This window comes from Erythranthe guttata, chromosome 11 (genome assembly GCF_056151865.1).
Source record: "Erythranthe guttata isolate IM_541 chromosome 11, IM_541, whole genome shotgun sequence".
Lineage (NCBI taxonomy): Eukaryota > Viridiplantae > Streptophyta > Magnoliopsida > Lamiales > Phrymaceae > Erythranthe > Erythranthe guttata.
In genome coordinates, this window is record NC_142543.1 from 14604147 (window position 1) to 14624038 (window position 19892).

The window sequence follows — 19892 nt, forward strand, 5'->3', positions numbered from 1 at the left end:
CCTCACCTGTGTAATCTCTAATTGTCAAATACCCCCCTGTCAAAAAAAAAACTCACCAACGCCCCCTCGTGTAATCAAATTCAAAACTCACAGCACCCTCTGTGTTTTTAGGCATTGACTAAAAGTGAAATGACAAAAATACCCTACGAGTTTTTTCAGCAATTAGTAAAATATATATGATTTTATATATATTGTACATATTTATTTTTTAAAATATTCTCAACTCTGAAATTAATTTAATTACACAAAAAAAACAAAAAAATTATAAAAGAAAATTAAACATATACTGTTATATTAAAAGATTTTATATATTTTTTATATTACAATTTAATTTACATAAAAAAATTTAAAAAAAAAAAAAAAAAAAAAAAAAAAAAAAAAAAAACCAAAAGGGGGAAAATCAGCTTCTTCTTCCCCGCTCCACCCCACCCCACCAACCACCCAACTCAACATTTTTTCTTTCCACGCCGCTGCCCCACCACCGGCTCACCCTTCTTGCACCACCACCGGTTCACCCATACACAACTCTCTCCTATATTTCTCACTAAGAAATGGGTGGTGTCAGACGGCGGCGGTGACGAGGGAGAGCAATTTGAAGGAGTAGGTGGGTGGCGGTGGTGCGAGACGGGCCAGAAGGCGGCGGTGGTGCTAGATGGACCAGAAGGCGGCGGTGGTGCTAGGTGGGCCAGAAGGCGGCGGCGATGCCGGACTTTTCCTGGTTGGGAGGTGGGCGGCGGAAATGAAACGGGGAAGAGGAGCTGTTCCTTATTTTGCAATTTTGAAATTTTTAAAATTCACAATTTGGCCCTATAAATTATAGTTATTTATAATTTAATCTGACAGATTTTTTTTTTTGTTTATACAGGGGTATTTATGAAATTTCACCCTAGAAATAACATAAAAATTCGCACAGCCCGCGAGTGAGAGACACGAATTGCCTTAAGGGGTTTAGATGCATTGACTTTGATTACATAGGGAGGCGTTGGTGAGTTTTTTTTTGACAGGGGGTATTTGCCAATTCGAGATTACACAGGGGATGTATTTGCAATTAGCTCAATAACATAATCATTTGTCTAAAATGTAAGTTTAACTGATCATCTCTAAGTTAGATTACATCCTAGATTATGCCAAAAACCAACACAAACAATAGATGACAGAATAACAGAATAAAAATGAAAGAAAAACTTGGCAAATGGAAAAGGAGAACCCAACTCCTATTTCAGGTGACCGACCAGTAGAAATGCCCTTGGTTAATTGTCATCTTTAATTGATCTTGCAATAAGACTATAAGAGTTCAATCTCTTAATCTTAATCTCAAATAGTTCATATTTACTTGTTGCACTTACTTGTAGGAATAATTTCAAAGGGAATGGAGAAACAACATGAAACAATATTCCAACCGAAAACAAAACCTGCATTGATGATAAATTCTTTGTAAAATGGGAATTTGATAGAAGCGCAGATGGAATTTCATATTAGAGATGCCAATCTCCTCGGCCGCCTCCGTTTCTTCACGTGATTCCCAAGAACGACGACTATTACACTTTGTCCAATTCCCCCATTAAGTTTAAGAAGAGTTGTGAGAAGTTACTCATAGTCATTAGATACGGGTTGTGGCCGTCGTGGGTAAATATCCGTGTTCGGTGTTTATTATGTTTAGTTTTTTATTTAATTTTTAGAGAAAAAACAACACCAAGAAGGAAAAATAAATGAAAAAAAAAAAAATCTGATCGCGTATATATTAAAACCGAAGTAGTGGATGGTTAAATTTTGTTTCATTTGCTATGCAATTAGCCGATTTTAAAGGAAAAACATTTTTTTTTTGATAAGTAAGGAAAAACATTTTGAAAGGAGAGAAAAACACAAAAAAAAAAAAAAAAAAAAAAAAAAGGCCCGTAACACAAAATTGGGGCGTGCATGTTAAACAGAAAGTAGTGGACGGTTAGGTCTTTATTTAATTTGCTATTAAATTAACTGAATTAAAAATTCAAAAAATTAATTAAAACTGCCATAAACAAAAAATATCGAAAATAACCCTAGGGTTACAAATATTTCACAAAAATGGATCTAGGGTTTCAGAGCAAACCTTTCATTTATATATAAAGATAAATAAAAAATCTAAATGATCGAAAAGAAAGCTAGTTCTCTTCAACAGTATCAGAAAAATGAAAACAAATAAATAAAATAGAAGGTTTAAAAATTACCATTCATTCGTTAATCTCCAACTCGTTTCTTCAATGATTTTTGTAAAGAAACGTGACATCATTCATTACCACAGATGATAAAGAAATCCTACAGAATTAATAAAAATAATGTTAAGTTTATAAAAACAAATCCATATAAAACAAATAGACATATACATAGAAATATTGATTCATAAAGAAACACATACGCACACATAATGTCACAAGTATGGAATTGCAAGCTATCTTACTGCAATCGTGAATTCCAGTTTGACAACACATCAAGTACCACACACCAACTCAAGCAAATTGTGAGAAAACATAATAAATCAATATCTAAATAAAAAATCACTATCTGAATAAAAAATGCAAAATGTCTTACTATATTTTCATTATCGCAACTCCTAGCCAGATAATAAGAACACAAACATTCAAGTATGTCACACTTGATCATAAGGGATAAGCAAATTATAAGCCAAAGCAAATCAGACAGGAAACCTTAACAGGACAACTTAAGCCAATGATCTCGAGAAATTAAATAAAAAATACAGGAATTAGAACTACAATAAACACTGTGAAAAAAAAAAACTAAAGTATTGTAAAATTTCTAAAATTTCAAAACCATTACAATAACGTAGTAGGCGAGAGATGGTGAGATGTTAAAATAGAACATAAGTAATATCATTAAAAAATATTAAGGGAGCCCAAAAATATACTGTTAACGTTAGCAACTCCATCGAGATAGAAATTGTAAGAACAAATAATAAATTTAAAGAGGATGTTACTTATAAACATGTGAAGAGACGTCAACGTCAAACGTGGAGAAGATTTTTTGCAGTTCTCAAAGTCATGGTATGCCCAGCCGTTTATGCCCTCTAGGCTGAGTGGTACATCAGATAAGTGTTTCGACAAACCTGCACGTACGCAATAATATGTTGAGGAACGATCCAATTTTTTTGGCAAAAACATGATGAAAACAACACATTAAAATCGGGAATAGTAATAGTAAACAAACGTACAGCATAGCATTGTTGTCGTCAAATAGTAAGCAATAAATTTGATTTGATGCCGACGACAGACTGATGTTTTATATTCAAGCGTCGACAAATTACATAAGAAGACGAAGACGAAGAAGAAATATAAAAAAGAATTTATCAACCAAGGAGATAATGACCGTGACAAACACAGGGCTGATTAGGATAATATTTTTGTTTCTCTCGAAATCGACATCAACTTGGAATGCAGGACAGACCTGGTGTGTAATAAGGAAAGATTTTCTGATCCAAAAAGGAAAATAAATTAAAAGAAAAAAATTCCATGTTGATGAAGGAAACGGCGAAGAATGAACAGAGAATGACATGTAAAAAATACTCACTGTATTCAATTAATGAGTCTTTATGCGAGTCTTATGACATCTGCAAAACTAAGAAGAAAAAAAATAGTAAAACATAACATCAAACAAAATTGCCAGGAAATGATTGAGGATAGAACAAAAAAATGAAAAACAAAAAATCTGATTACCTAAATTCAACAAACATATTCAATTACAAAAGGAAATCTCAACAAAATAACCAAGAAAAATAAGGTTTCAAACCCTACTAAACATTATTTATTTGACAAAAACCCTGAATCTAAATTCTAAACATTGATCTATTTAGGAATTCAAAGCACCAAAAAATGAAACCCTAAAACTGAAAAATCTCTAACCTTTTCTTCAAAAGATGTCAGCGATTGTGATTGTGTAGCATTCAGGGAAATAATAGTTGTTCCTACCAAAAAACGGCTGCGCTTTGTCCCGGCGGCAACATCATTTGCCAACGGCAATTTGGGGCTTGATTCTGCTGTTTAAAAATCATAATTTCCCTAAATAAACAACAAAAAATGGATTATAATCGGAAAATTGATGTAAGAAATCAAAAATTACTCCATCAAAATTGATGCAGAGATGAAGGGCGAACAATATCTCGTACAACTAACATACATTTTCTAAACGACGAAGAGCATATCGATGAAAAGTAAAATAATCTTTATATAGAAAGAGAAGTCAGTTGCCGGAGAGAAGTCAGTTGCCGGAGAGGTTAAGTGGGAAGATAAATCGGACCACGAAATTGAGCATAGAAGAAGTGGGGGAGAAGTTTATGAACGTGAGAAGTTTTTCAGCGAAGGGGGGCAGTTGTAATTTTTAATGTCGTATAAAATGGTAAAGAAAATTTCAGTTATCAAATAACAAAAATACTAATTTAACCCTAGGGTGACAAATATTTCACAAAAACGGAATTAGGGTTTCGGGGCAAAACCTTTCTTTTATATATAAAGATATGCTTGCTCCTAGTAAATCCTAGAATTTTTTTCCCGCTCATTTGATAGTTATAATTGTCATTTATTTATTTATTTAATTTTATTATTGTATTATTTTTAATATAATCATGTTTAATAAATCCGTTAAATATCCAGACTTTTCATTTGATAGTTATAATTTTTATTTATTTATTTAATTAATTTTATTGTTTTATTTTATTGCTCATGGTAAAACCATAAATCTTTCCAGCTCATTTAATAGTTATAATTTTTATTTATTTAATTAATTAATTTCAATGTTTTAATTTATTTAATATAATCAAGTTTAATAAATCCGTTAAGTATCCAGATTTTTTGACCCCAAATCTACGTATCTTATTAATAAAAGTGAGGTTGCTCATGGTAAACCCTGTAATTTTTTCTCATTTCATAGTTATAATTACCATTTATTTCCTTAGTTATTTATTTTTGTTATTTTTATTTCTTTTAATATAATCAAGTTTAATAAATCCATTAAACATGCATATTTTTTGACCCAAAATATACGTATCTTATTAATAAAAGTAAGATTGCTCCTGGTAAAACCTATAATAAATCTTATTAATAAAAGTAAAGTTGCCCTTGTTAAAATCTAGAGAATTTTTCCCGCTCATTTGATTGTTATAATTGTCATTTATTTATTTTTATTATTTTATTTCTTTTAATATAATCAAGCTTAATAAATCCATTAAGCACGCATATTTTTTGACCCAAAATATACGTATCTTATTAATAAAAGTAAGGTTGTTCTAGTGAAACCCTAGGGTTTTTTTCCCGCTCATTTTATGGCTATATTTGTTATTTAATTATTTTTTTACTTTTATTTTTTGTCATTTAATTATTTTTTACTTTTATTATTTTATTATTACAATTTTCATTTAATTAGTTCTAAGCTTTAATGTGTCTAATATTTTTTCGTTGAAAGTAAGGTTGTTCTGGTGAATTTTTCCCGCTCATTTTATGGCTATATTTGTTATTTAATTATTTTTTTACTTTTATTTTTTATCATTTAATTATTTTTTACTTTTATTATTTTATTATTACAATTTTCATTTAATTAGTTCTAAGCTTTAATATGTCTAATATTTTTTCCTTGTTTATTGTTTTACCTCTTCTTCCCCATGACTTCCACTTTTCATCTCTCTCCTCTCCACTTCATCTCCTTCACGATTCTCTCCCCCCCACCCCCACCCCCCCCTCTCCCCCCCTCTTTTTTTTTTTCTTTTTTTCTTTACTTCTTTACAAATCTAGCATCTATATCCATATTCTTCATTTTTGTGTAAAATTTTGTTTCCCCCTTTCATTATTTCACAATTTCTTCTTTCCCAAATTTGGCAACCCACCATTCTTATTCCACCACCACCACCGGATCCGGCCAACCCCAACCAACTCCGCCAAAATCTGCGCAAATCGAGCCACACATAACTAATCCTACGGCGATTTGTGCTCCACCCACTCCACTTCATCTTACGGCTCTTCATACTCCGAATTATCCACATCTTTTCTTCACACCGAATCTATGTATCCATCTTCAAGTCAAGTTCTCTTTCTCCAGATTTCTACCCCAAATCTACATCTCTCTAAAATCCTACCCGCCTCTCCTACTTCTTTTCTCATATTTTTCTCCCTAAATCTAACTATGCATACATATTTTGAATCTCTTCAATCTCAAATTTTCTGGATTTAACTCGATCCAATAAATTTCATCCGTTTTTTCTCAATTTTATGTGATTTGTCGAAACGGGATATGATGAATGTGTTAATGTTTATATATCTGGAGTTTTCCGGAGGTTTGTTTAGTTTTTTATTTTTCTCCATTCTAAAAACAATAGGGGCAGAGATCGTTCCACTGCGCTAGATATCATCTCCATTCGTCGGATAATATAGATTCAATATTGTTTTAACATTTTTTTGTGTTCTTTATCAGAATACAATTCCTTTTTTTTAATATTTTTTGCCGGATTAATGTACAATTCCTCTTTCTTTGTTTGATTCTTCCAAAGTATTAGATTAATTCCTTTATATATATATATATATATATATATATATATATATATATATATATATATATATATATATATATATATATATTGTTTGTGTTCTTTATCACAATTTAATTCATTTTTTTAATTTTTTTTTGTTCTTTATAATAATTCTTTTTATAATAGTTTTTTTTTTAATCTTATTAATCAAAGTAAGGCTGCTCATGTTAAACCCTAGGAAATTTTTCCCATTGATAGTCATAATTTTCATTTATTTATTTAATTTAATTTAATATAATCAAGGTTAATAAATCCACTAACCACGTATCTTATTAATAAAAGTAAGGTTGCTCCCACTATAAATTATAATTGTCATTTATTTAATTAACTAATTTTATTGTTTTATTATATTTATTATAATCAAGTATAATAAGTCTGTCTAGACTTGATGGCCCCAAATCTACATATATTTTCTTACTAAAATTATCATTTTACTTAATATTAATTTGATGGACAAATTATTTAATTGTTTAGATAAACGTTTGGTTCTTATTTTATTAATAAAAATAATATTTTCCCACTAAGATTGTCGTTTTACTTAATATTAATTTGATGGAAAAATTATTTTTTTTTTTTAGAAAAACATTTGGTTCTTACCACTCATTTTATAGTTATAAATTATAATTGTCATTTATTTGATTAATTAATTTTATTGTTATACTATATTTAATATAATCAAGTTTAATAAATCCGTTTAGTATCCAGACTTTTTCGCTCCAATTTTGCCTATCTTTTCCCACCAAAATTGTCATTTTTACTTAATATTAATTTGATGGAAAAATTATTTAATTGTTTAGAAAAATATTTGGTTCTTATCTTATTAATAAAAGTAAAATTGTTCCTGATAAACTCTTAAGATTTAATGGCATCATTGATTTACAGTAAATTTACTAAGGTCTATTATGGGTGATAAAGAAGAATATTCGTTAAACTTCAACATTAATTGAGATAAGATAAATATACAACCATATTACATAAAAAATATAAAGTTAAATTAATAAATATGGCAAAAAAAATTTATGGATGGGGGATTATCATGAATATATATAGCAAAATATCAAAATGAATTGAAACTTAATTTTGTCGATTAAATTGAACTTTACTTTTTATTAATTTTACTTCAATCCCGTGCATCGCACGGGCCAAAAATCTAGTCTTAATAAAAGTAAGGTAGCTCCTGCTAAACCCTAGAATAAATCTTATTGATAAAAGTAAGGTTGCCCTTATTAAAATCTAGAGAATTGTTTCCGCTCATTTGATTGTTATAATTTTCATTTACTTATTTAATTATTTATTTTTATTATTTTATTTCATTTAATATAATCAAGTTTAATAAATCCATTAAGTATCTAGATTTTTTGACCCCAAATAAATATGTTGCATGTGTCAATTATGAAACTGCAAAATACAAAAGAAGAAAAAAAAAAACAAAACAAAAACCACACACACATTAACTTTAATACGAGGTTTAGGAAAAGAACCAAAAAATATTTGAAAACTTCCATAATTATTCCCAAAAAAGAAAAAAAAAAAAACTAATATTAATAGAAGTGGTTGTTTATTATCTCCATATGTTAGCTCTTCCACATTGTTTGGTTCTCCCGTGCGAACATATTCGGCTTGATTCGATCGTTGCTTTCCTCTAATTGAAGACTCCGATTCATTTACTTTTTTCTTCCTCTTTATCGAATCAACCGTTGAATGTATAAAAAAATTTGCACACCACGACACCCAATAAAAACCATGTACATCAATTGCACATAATAACATGAAAGGTGTATATGGAAACAACAAGTGCAAAATGTAATAGCAAGTGCAAATTATAATTTCAAACAGCAATATACATTTTAAAAATCATAATATAACTAACAATACAATAGCAGGTTTAATACTTCCAAAACAATTTTGTGTTCCAACCCATAAGTATCAAATACATTTTTATATGAATAAAATTGAATTAAAAATAAATTAATAGATATATTTATTCCCTATTATATAGGAATTTGTTGAGACTTTCCGTTGAAATTGTGGTTCCTAAGAGCAACTCCAATGGTAGGTATTAAAATGAGACATCTAAGAGCAACTCCAATGGAGTTATTAAATGAGTTATCAAATCTCTTAACTACCATTTAACTCCTAAAGTTTAAAAATTTTGTTCTCCAAAGGAGTTATTAAAATGGGTTTGTATTTTGATATTTCTCCTCTTTGAATCTAAAAATACTTCCTGCAGATTGAGTTATCAAAAAAATAACCACCTAACCAACCATTCACAAATTGACATGTGGCAATTACATATAAAATTAACAAAAAACTTCCAATTGATAATAAAATTTGATAACCATGGTTGGAGTAGATGAGTTTTAAATGTATTTTAAATAATATCTTAAATATAAAATGAACATTTGATAATCCAATTTTGATATTTAGCATTGGAGTTGCTCTAAGAGCAACTCCAATGGGAGATATCAAAATGGAGCATTAAATATTCATTCGATACTTGATATAATACTTTGATACTTTTTGAAAAAAAATTCACTCCAACCACAAGTATCAAATAGATTATCAAATTATAAGTATATGAATAATTATATTTTTAAATGCCACGTGTCAAATAGTGATAGGTTAATTGGGTGGTTATATTTTTGATACCTCATTTTCCAGGGAGTATTTTTGCACCTCGGGGTAGTTGAGTATCAAAATAATTCTCCATTTAATGCCTCCATCGGAGAAGGATTTTTTTAATTTCAGAGCATCAAAGTGGTAGTTTTTTAGTTTGATACCTCATTTAGTGCCTCTATTGGAGTTGCTCTAAACCCTTAATTGATGCTTGGAATAATACTTTGGTACTTCGAAAAAACTTATATGCTCCAACCCGTAGGAATCAAATAAATTATTTTATTTTAAAAAAATGTATTAAACATAAATTAATATATATTTTGGTTCCTATCCCATAGGAATTTGTTAGAAAATTTACGTTGAAATTGCTGTTTTTAATTTCTAGAAATATTTGATACTTGGTGTTTTTGGGTGCATTTTTGCACCTCTAGGAGATGAAGTATCAAAAAAAATACCCCTTTGGCTTCCATTGGAGAAGAAATTTTAAATTTCGGGAATCAAAATAGAAGTTTTATCATTTAATACTCCATTTGATTCCTCCATTGGAGATGCTCTAAAATTAAGGAATATTTGATTCTTTTCTTTTTGAGGTGCATATTTGCAACTTCATGAGGTAAAGTATAAAAAAAATTACTAATTTAACGCCTCCATTGGAGTGAAATTTTTGTGTGTTTGAAGTATCAAAATGGGGGAAAATTACATTTTTCGTCCTTATACTTTAATCACTTTTTTAAAACTGTCCCTAAACATTTTGGAGTTACAATAGTAGTCCTTAATCATGCCATTTTTTGACAGAATTGGTCCGCCGTTAATTTTTGCCGTTAAGTTGGATAGAAAATGGCATGTGCCTCTCACATGCCTTCAATTTACAACACTACATGAAAATGGACTTTCAACAACACGCATTGCGTCTTGTTAAAACATATTTTTTATAATTATTATTTTTAATTAATTTATATAAAAACGAAATCACGTAAATTCCAAAAATATCAACTCATTTCGGAAATATTGTTTAAAAAATCAAAATATAGTTTAAAATTTTAAAATATTGTTCCAAAATCGGCATTTTTGGAATTCAATTAAAATATATCGTTTCTAACCAAAAAAAAAAAAAACCGATAGGAATTGGGGAATTAGAAATCTCCATTCCAATTTTCACCTCTAGTCAATTCCAAAAATTCCAATTGTGAGACAATATGTCGAGTTTTAAATCATTCAATATAGGTGAAAATTGGAAAGGAGTTTTCTTATCCCGCCTAGTTTGATCGAATTTTTATTTTATTTTAAAATAATATTTTCATTCAATTTCCAAAAATTCCGATTTTAACTTATTTCTTTAGACAATATTATGATTTTTTAAACAATATTTCTGAATTTATTTTGAAAAAAAATATCGAGGTTTAGATTATTAAATAAGGGTGAAATTTGGAACGGAGTTTTCTTACTCCGCCTATTACGATCAGATTTTTATTTTATTTAAAACAATAATTTTCATTTGGATTCAAGAAATTCCGGTTTTAAAACATTATATTATTATTTTAGACAACACTTCTAAAAATATTTTGAAATAATTTATCGAGTTTTACATTATTAAATTAGGGTGAAGATTGAAATGGAGGTTTCTTATCCCACCTATTCGGATCGAATTTTTATTTTATTTTGAAACATTTGAATTCCGAAAATCTTGATTTTGAAAGCAATATTTCATTTTTTAAAACAATGTTTCAATTGGTTAAATATTATTTCTCAAAATATTTTAAAACAATATATATCGATTTTGCTTGTTTGGAAGTTATATAATTTCGAATTTCAATCAAGTTTTAATTATGAAAAATATGTTTTAACAAGACGCAATGCGTGTTGTTGAAAGTCCATTTTCATGTAGTGTTGTAAATTGAAGGCATGTGAGAGGCACATGCCATTTTCCATCCAACTTAACGGCAAAAATTAACGGCGGACCAATTCTGTCAAAAAATGGCATGATTAAGGACTACTATTGTAACTCCAAAATGTTTAGGGACAATTTTGAAAAAGTGGGTAAAGTATGAGGACGAAAAATGTAATTTTCCCATCTTAATATTTGAACTTATAATTAAGCATGTTTTGTCATTGATACTCCATTTAATTCCTCCATTGGAGTTGCTCTTATAGAAAAATAAGACTTATGACTTGGATTAAGTGTATGTTTGGCTAAGCTTATAAGCTCCTAAAAACATCTTATAAGATGTTGAGCTTATAAGTTGTTAAAAAGTGTTTGGTCAAAAAATTGGAAAAGATCTTATTTTTTCCAAAAATAAGCTGTTAGAGAGTTTATAAGATGTTTTTAAAAAAATATCTCCACCCCACATTTTTTCTTGAAGATCTTATTTGCTTCTTTGCTAAAACACTCAAAATACAAAATTACCCTCAAATATTTTATTATATTACATGAATACTAATAACATTTATATTTTACCAATACAACGTATTCTTGTAATCAAGATTAATAATTAGTTAAAATACAATTATCATAATAATTGTAAAAAAAATATTCTCTATTTATATTTTATATGTATATAAAAATACCCGAATATTCTTATTATCTCAATAATAAATTATATTTCTTTTATGTATCCAAAAAAATTATATTTCTTTTCGAACCTTTATTTAATATCAATATATTAATGGAATGAAAAATTAAAACTTTCACATACCTGTTTCATTAAAATATTTTATTACACTTCATTTTATTTTAAAAGAATAGTCAAATATCACATCCACAAACATAAAAAAAAATCATTTAGTTTATTTAATATATAATTTTATATTAATATTTTTATTTGAAAAATTAATTTGTAAATAGTATAATAATACTTTAGGAACAAAAGTATTTGAGTCAAATAAGTTTAACTGTCATAATGGCATCATGCACTTTTTTGTCATTATAGCGATAAACAGATCTTTTATTTCCAAACACCTGAACAACTTATAAAAACTAAAAGTAACTTATACGCTACGTATTCAAATACCTTAAAAAATATTTTTTGAAATTAGATCTAACAGTTTATCATCTCCTAAATCATCTTATCAGATGTATGAGCTTATAAGATGTTTTAAATAAGTTTAGCCAAACGAGCTCTAAGACCTATATAATCTTAGAATGGAGGGCCTATAGAAAATTAACCCTATTAAGTTTAGCAAATTAATAGGGTGATCCTTGTTAATTATTATAATATTTAATGCACTAAAGATTCAACAGTTAATTAACTTGATTTGATGATAAGCTAGTAAGGACAATCTTTATTTATTTATAATTAGCACCATTGAACATCATTTCATTAACATATTTTAATAACTTTAAAATCATCAAACATACCGCGACAAAAAAGAAATCATCATACATATATCTCATAAAATAGAAAAAAGGAAAAAGAAAAGAAAAAAAACTGCAATGTAGTTAGGGGTGTCAAGAATGGAATTTTGGAATTCAGCCGATTCCGATAAAAAATATCCGAATTTAGAATCGTATTTTTCATTTCGATTTCATTTTTTTCCAAAACAAATTGTCACGGAATTGGAATTGTATATAAAATTACAGAAAAAATGGCCTAATAAACTAAAAACCTTAAAAAAATTAATTTGTATCAGAACTATGTGTTGCATTTTTTCTTATATCAGAAGAAACTCTGTGTTGCACATTGTTTTTTCCATATATGGTTTTATTTATTGTATTTTTGTTGAATTATTTATTGAATTTTCATGCATTTTGCTAGAAAATTCTAAAAAAGAGTGAAAACATTGTGAAAATTCCCATTATGTCAAAATTTGTTTTAAGAGATTTTACATTAATGCAATTTCAAAAAAATCCGAAATTCCGTCAATTCCGAGGCATTTTGAAATCAGAATGGATTTTTAAATTCCAATATTTTTTGAGTAGAAATTGCAACCCATTTTAACTTCTGATAAAATATGAAATTTTTCCGAAAAGCCATTTTCGATCCGTTCAATCCGATTTCTACCCGTAAATGTAGTTAAAACTTCATATTTCAAGAATTTGGATAACAATTTAATTACTATATTGATGTTCCATGTAATTTAACTTTTTGATACTTGATGTCAATTATTTAAATTTTTGTAATTAGTTTAAATTAATTTACAATCAATGTCAAAAATAACTTCAAATTATGGGACTTGTTTTTTGGAAGGTCCTTGACCAACAAGAAAATATTTACGGTAACGGAATTAATATTTTTAAAATTATGTATGAACAATAAAACGGGTTTATGTTAGGTAATGCAATTGAATTTGTCAACGCACAAAATTACCAAAGAATAACTTTAAACATGGATAACAAATTGAACCATTAAAAACTTACAATTAATTCGCTTGTTGAGTACCCTAATTATGTGAGAGAGGTTTTTGAAAGGTCGGTACTCATATTTTTTATTTGACAAAAAAATTATACGAGAGAGATGTTAGAGTAGGTGACCGAAGAGCCAACTAATTGTTGTGTTTTCTCACGCTACTCGTAAATAATCTATTTCGTAATTATGATAAAACACCCCTTTGAAATTCTATATATTTGTCCCTTGCATAAGCATAGATATTGTCCTTACAGTTACTTAATTACTATAAATAGATCTAGTAGAATCGTGAGATTATTTATTCAAGTATAGTAACTGTTAAACGTGGTTCCTAGTCAACGGGTTACGCCACTAATGAGGAAATCGACCTTTCCCATTCGAGACTAGCACTTAGTGTATGTGTACTACGTCTCATCAGTCAACGGTGTTAGGACATCGGCATACATAAGTGGGTGCTCATAAGTTGATGAGTTCACTAAACTCCTTCAATCTAGACATCTCTAAGTGGTTCCCAATAATCGAGTAGAGGTTTCTATGATATAGTTGTACACCATTAATCCTTAGGACCCATACATCACTGTGACTTCACTAGAGGACCAACTGTATCGTGACCTGTCCCTGAGTTCCACCGAGGACCGTCCCAAGGGCCAGTGTTCGTGCAGTCCGAAATCTAGTGGGAGGTCTGTGCATTGTAGTAGGAGATTCGATAGCTTGATTAGTCATGGATATCCTGTGTGTTCTTGCGATTTATAATCCATGAAGTCTGTGGCCATAGCTGAAAGTGTCGTGATTAGAGAAATTTGTTTCTCTAAGTCAAACACGAACGGATTATATAATCAAGAACGTCCACACAATTATTGAACTCATAAAGAGGTCTCGACGAGCCAATGCCTCTAGTTCAATCGGGATATATGCATCGAAGGAATCGTATTGTACGTTAACTATATCACAAGGTTCTTGCAGGCAATTCATTTGTATCTAGGGAATCACGACGCGTAGTTGCTAGACGCCAATCTTAATTGTAACTATAGGGACGAGTTTAAACCACAATGGGATGTGGGCCCATGGCTAGCTTACACCTGAACCATCGAGGGTCACACTGCTCGTGTACTTGAGATCCTTAATGCAACGAGCTAAGATTAATTAGTTAATCTTAGTGTAATTGGAAGTCAATGTGATTGAGTCCAACATTCGTAATTGTTAATTACGGATGAGAATAAGTAGAGGAAAAGATCCGACGGAAATTTAGTCAACTTTCTATATTGGGAAGTTTCACGATTAGGGTTTCCAATTTCGGAAATTGGTAAATTGCAAAGTGGTACTCGTATCGACGAAAATTTGTGCTCATCGTCAAAATATAATTGTTATATTTTTGCGAGCATTCGTTTGTTAGAAACGAGCCGAGAAAGAGAGTGGACTTAAGCTGTTGGGCCTAGCCCAACTTAAGGCCTGCTAGGGTTTTCACAGGGAGCATATAAATAGGATTTATATGTCTTGTGAAAGATACACAAAAAAACACAAAAACGACATAACAAAAGCTTGAAACCACGGCCGTCCACCTTGCAGCCGAAATCCTACCTCCGCCACTAGCCGCCGCGCCGCCGCCAGTCGCCGCCGCATCGACATCTTCCTTTTCCCTTTGTTCTTCTTCGTTGTACTTAACCTATCGCGTATCTAGTGCTGCGTGGATAGTGGATTGAATATACGAGGTGAAACCTAAGAGGAGGAAGATTATTATGCCGCCACCAGGGTCGTCCCCACGAGCCGCCACAAGCCGGTGATGCGAGAAGACAATTCTGAAAAACTGCTCTCGGATTTTCTGTGCAGTCCCTCGAGAAAATTCGCCATAAATCAACCAATGATTGGATGAAGGTGAAATTTTGACAGAAGCTTCAAGACTCATAATTATACAATCTTCCAGAAGGAATGGTCCATCTAGTAAATAATAATGGAGATATTGAAGTCGGAGCAAGGCTGTAATTTCAGATCAGCAAACAGGTTGGATCAATAGGAGTGGGAAGAGCAACTAGCCATCTTCTCGAGTCTTCGTTCGATTCACGCTTCAAGGGTAAGATATCGTTTTCCCTAATTAATATACATATATTAATTAATTTATATTAATTGAAATTAATGTATGTTAATTGATTATTGAATCACATGAATCTAAATGTTCGATTATGTTTTTATGTGAATCGTTCGTTGAGCATGATTATTATTTTTTTTTAATTTCGCGAGCATGCTATGATGATTTAATTTATGTTATTTAAATTAAATATATATATATGCGAGCATGTTTGTCGGTGATTGGAAGTGAAATTGTACGCAATTAATTGTAATTTATTGTGCACATGCTTATTTATATAAATTAGTTTATATAAATAAAATAAAATTTTTGTTTTCCGCTGCGTACACGTGCCTGATCCCCGACAAGAGAGAGAGAGAGAGAGAGAGAGATCATTTAAGGATCTAATCTAGTTAGAAAACGAACTCTCATCTTGAGAGCACACTTAAAAAATGAGATCTAATTATTTTAAATAATCAACCAACTGCAAGTCATGCCAACTAACAAAGCGTGTTGAAGACTTCATATTGCACTTAGTAACTCTTTCTTATACCGAATTGGTCAAAACTTCTTGTGTTATAAATATAAAAATCAAAAGTCTTCTTATTCATTTTTTTACCACAGATCCTCCTGAATAGTATGTTTTAAGGGGTAGATTGCTTATTAAATTGGTCTACAGAGGTATTTTGATAATATTTAAAATACAGGGATTTTTTTAACAATTAGAGTAAACACATGGGTGATAAATGCAATAAACCCCAAACAATATAAGATATAAGCTAAGTATTTGTCCCACAAGGGATGACCAAGCGGTTGGAGCAAGTGAGTATGTGTCAATTGACCCATGTTCGAATGCCCTTGCTAACAGTCGTTAGGCAGAGCTTGTCACACATGTTTAACCTAGTGTAGTTTACGTCTCTCATATTGTTTGCAAGCTATTATACGATAGTGCAGGTTTATTGAGTGAACCTATATGGTTGGCTGGGAGTTCCTTCATTACCAAAAAAAAAAAAATATAAGCTAAATATTCAAAATAGACATATTATATTACTACAAAAAATTTCCGTGTTTGTTTTTTTATAAATTCATTCAATTCGTCTTGTCACTTGCATATCATTTATGAAGTATCATCGATCTTATCATATTTTTTTCATAAAATGTATTCCGCAAACATACTAAATCAAATGTAGTTTCATTTTACGGGTTATAAAAGTTTCATATAATTTCTTTATTGTACATATTTCGATTAAAGAAAAGTTATAAATTTATATCAGTTAATAAAATTAATAAATAAATACATTCAAGAGGGTTGAGATGTAAATCATGAAACTAAATCACGCCACTAAAAATATTTTACGGATTATTAAAAAAAATCATTTTCAGATGATCCATAGATCCTAGTCGAATTTGATTTCTCCAATAAATGGAATACAAAGTTCCCAACCTTTTAGTTTTGTCCATGTGTTAAATAAAAGAATAAAATAAACCCAACAAGAAAAAAACAAAGAGAGAGAGAGAGATCAAGAGAGAATAGTGAGGTGTACGTATTGATAGCAATCTAAATAATATTTTTACTTAAATAACCATAACTTACTAATAAGAGTAGAATAGGTATCACAAAAAAGTTAAGCAACAAAAAAACTCGTGCTTTTAAAGATCGGGATATTTTTTCCTATATGATAGTTATATGATGTAGTAGTAAAAATTAATACAAAAGCAAAATCATATTCTATTAACTTTGGGGGTTTTATTACATAAGTCCCTGACCAACAATCTTTATTGTTTGAGTTTCAGGGGTTATATCTCTTTCGCCAATAAGCCCATGCATTTACTATGTATTATTATAAATAAAGGAAAACTTAATGTATATGACAAAATTATCCCAACCCTTTAAACTCAATTCCTACTTGTAACCCCAATTTAACTTCAATTTAATCAATTTTGACCACATAAATTTCATTTGACTTTTTTTTTTGGGTAATAGCACTTAACCCCTTTCTGGTTTGGACATTTTGCACATGACCCCCTTATGATATGAAATTAGGCCCATAACCCCCTTGTGGTTTGGACATTTTGCACATGACCCCCTTATGGTATGAAATTAGGCACATAACTCCCTTGATGTTTGATGGAGGTAGCTTCAGTTACATTTTTCATCCAATTTACGGCAAGTGAACCTCACTTCTTGCATAAGACTAAAATATCCTATTGCTTTCAATTTTCGAAAGTCAAGAAATTAATTTTAATTTTAGCATTAGATTTTTTTTAATTTAATTTTTATTTCACATTTAGATAAATGTTTTTTTTTTAGATTTTTCCAAAAATCTAAAAAAAAAAATCAAGAATTTGTTTCTTAAAAAAAAAAAAATTCGATAACATCTATAATATTATATATTATATAGAATATATTAAATAAGAATCATAATTAATAATAATATTAAAGCTTTGAAATATGTAGGATTATTTTACCGAATTATAATTGAACAAATAAATTGATCGTTCATAATTTTATATCAAGTTTAATTTTTTTTATATTTGATTTGTAACATATGAAATTTTCGAATTAGTTTCTAAAATTGAATAAATTGTCAACCGTACAATAACTAATATTATATATCTTATGTGCTGTAAAATTAAAAAAAAAAAACAAGAAATTTTAAGAAAAAAGTACATTAAGCTTTCCGTTTTATAGAATAGTTATTTTTAAATTTAAACGAGAAATTTTGACTTTATAGAGTAACAAACGAACAGTTGGTATGGTTGCAATTTGGCTAAACTGTAGGGATAATTTAGTCTTTTCCAGTTTTCTATTAATGGAGTTAACATAAGCTACCTCCATCAAACCTCAAGGGGGGTTATGCCTAATTTCATACCACAAGGGAGTCATGTGCAAAATGTCCAAACCACAAGGGGTTATGTGTCTAATCTCATGCCATAAGGGGGTCATGTGCAAAATGTCCAAACCACAAGGGAATTATATGCCTAAATTCATACCGTAAGGGGGTCATGTGCAAAATGTCCAAACCACAAGGGGGTTAAGTGCTATTTACCCTTTTTTTGAACTTTTTTTTTTGAAATATTTTTTTTGCCGCCGGTTTCGGCGTTGACTTTTTTTTTAATTATTATTCCCCTGTATGCTTTTTCCGCCGCCAGTTTCCAGCGTTAGTTTGTTTTGTTTTGTTTTTTTTGCTCTAAATTTTTATCCGTTTTTTTTAACGATCGCCGCTGAACGTTGACCGTAATTGTACTTGTCATCAGAGGCGGTACTACATAGAGGCAGGGGGGGCAGTTGACCCCCTAAGAAAAAAATAAAAAAATTTGCTGTTTTGGCATAATATTTTTTGAATATTACTTTTGGCCCCCCAAAGGTTTTGTAAATATGTATCTTAACCCTTAATTTTTTTGTTTATTCTCCACAATTTTATATAAATTATAGATGTATATTATATTTAATATAAAAATATAAAATAAAATGGTTAAAACTTGTACTATTTTAAATAAAATTTATGAATATTTACTTATCGATCTTTGATTTTTTATATCAATGTCTCTAAAAAATAATACGATACGTGCCATGAATCCCATTAAATGCAATATATTATTAGAATAATTTAGATTTTTTTGTCATACTTGAAATATGATAAAATTATATATATATATATATATATATATATATATATATATATATATATATATATATATATATATATATATATATATATATATATATATACATTATTTTAATTAAAAATTCGCAGTATAAACCTATTTTTTTAATGTCTTGTAAACCCCGAAATTTTAGTTAGCCCCCCCTACTTTCTAATCCTGGCTCCGCCACTGCTTGTCATTCACAGTAATTATACTGTCGCTGATAGTACATTTACGTAATTGTACTGTCGTTGATAGTACAATTACTGTCAACCACAACAATATTATTATTTTTTTGGCTTTTTTTTATTGATTTGTTGATAAGTCAACGCAATTATATTCCTATCGTTGACGGTAAAATTACTGTAAACACAACAATATTCTTGTCAACCACATCAATATTATTTTTTCTTTGACTTTTTTTGTTTTGTTTCATTTGTTAACCGATTAACGTAATAATATTACTGTCTACTATTGTAATATTACTCTAAACACAATAATATTACTGTGGTTGACGGTAATATTAGTGTTGTTACAGTAATATTACTGTGGATGACAGTAATATTACTGTCAACCACGTCAATATTATTTTTTTCGTTTTGATATTATGTTTGCCTTTATTCAACCGTCAACATATTAATATTAATCTATTACACAATAA

The 19892-nt window shown here is 29.4% G+C and overlaps 1 long non-coding RNA gene across 2 annotated transcripts; it reads right to left on the reverse strand.

The window, feature by feature from the left end:
• Positions 1-340: 340 nt before the first annotated feature.
• Positions 341-3620, reverse strand: LOC148767062 (uncharacterized). Of its 2 annotated transcripts, none has more exons than XR_016034492.1 (4): positions 3559-3620; positions 2969-3097; positions 2205-2292; positions 341-1412 (listed from the first exon to the last, which is right to left on the reverse strand). It is a non-coding gene; the product is annotated as an uncharacterized LOC148767062 (long non-coding RNA). The 2 variants fall into 2 exon arrangements; XR_016034493.1 differs by lacking the exon at positions 3559-3620 and adding an exon at positions 3203-3530.
• Between the last annotated feature and the right edge of the window lie 16272 nt (positions 3621-19892).